The sequence below is a fragment of the Mus pahari genome, chromosome 14 (genome assembly GCF_900095145.1).
Source record: "Mus pahari chromosome 14, PAHARI_EIJ_v1.1, whole genome shotgun sequence".
Classification (NCBI taxonomy): Eukaryota; Metazoa; Chordata; class Mammalia; order Rodentia; family Muridae; genus Mus; species Mus pahari.
In genome coordinates, this window is record NC_034603.1 from 67,239,750 (window position 1) to 67,241,063 (window position 1,314).

A 1,314-nucleotide genomic window follows, 5' to 3' on the forward strand; every position below is an offset into this window, starting at 1 on the left:
GGGGGCCGCATCCCTGTAGGTGGAACAACAATATGAACTAACCAGTACCCCCTGAGCTCGTGTCTCTAGCTGCATATGTAGCAGAAGATGGCCTAATCAACCATCATTGGGAAGAGAGTCCCCTTGGTCCTGTAAACTTTATATGGCCTTTTATGGAAGGCCAGGGCCAAGTAGTGTGAGTGGGTGAGTAGGGGAGTGGGTGCGGGGGTGGGGTATAGGGAACTTTCGGGATAGCATTTGAAATGTAAATAAAGAAAATAATAAAAAATAAAAAATAAATAAAAGAATTTGCCTGCAGATCAGAGTTAAGTCATAAAATGAGTGTTGTTAAGTTTTGCCCTTTGGCCTTATTCTTTCGTCATCTGTCTTCTGCCTTTAACTGATCCTGCCAACGATATCATCTCTGTTTCAAAATGTCAGAACTCCTATTGGACAGCATGTCGTTTCCTCTTGCTCTAGCTCAATGGCTGCAACCTGTGTGCTGTGATCCCTTTGGAGGTCATCTTTCATAGGGGTTGCCTAAGATATCAGAAAACACAGATATTTATGTTACTATTCATAACAGTAGAAAAATTACAATTATGAAGTAGCAATGAAAATAACTTTATGGTTGGGGGTCATCACAACATGCAGAACTGTATTGAAGGATCACAGCATTAGAAGGGTGGGAACCAATGGTCTAGATTCCCCCAGCCGTTCTGTGTTTGTTGAGGCCTTGGGTCTTGTAGACACACAGGACTCTCCTGCTCTATGGTTTTAGGGATGGACTGGACTGCTACCTTCAGGTTTTCCTTTAAGAATGATGTAACAAGAAAATGATTGGTGTTTAGATGAGAAGATGTTACCGTGCATCTGTGCATACTGTGGTCAGAATAGAGACTTCAGGGGTGTAAAATCCCCATCCCACTGGCTAAGTGATTAGTTTCTGATAAGAAGATGTTCAGTCTTCTCTTGTTGCCTTAGGCTGAAGAAACAGAGACTTGCTGGTAATGATGTCACCATTGGGATCATTTAAAGACAAATCTCACTACAAGATTTTCACCTCATTGGCTTGCTAAGCAAACTTTTTTTATTTTTTTATTAGATATTTTCTTTATTTACATTTCAAATGCTATCCCGAAAGTTCCCTATACCCTCCCCCCCCACCTCTGCTCCCCTACCCACCCACTCCCACTACTTGGCCCCGGCATTCCCCTGTGCTGGGTCATATAAAGTTTACAGGACCAAGGGGCCTCTCTTCCCAATGATGGCCGATTAGGCCATCTTCTGCTACATATGCAGCTAGAGACATGAGCTCAGGGGGTACTGGTTACT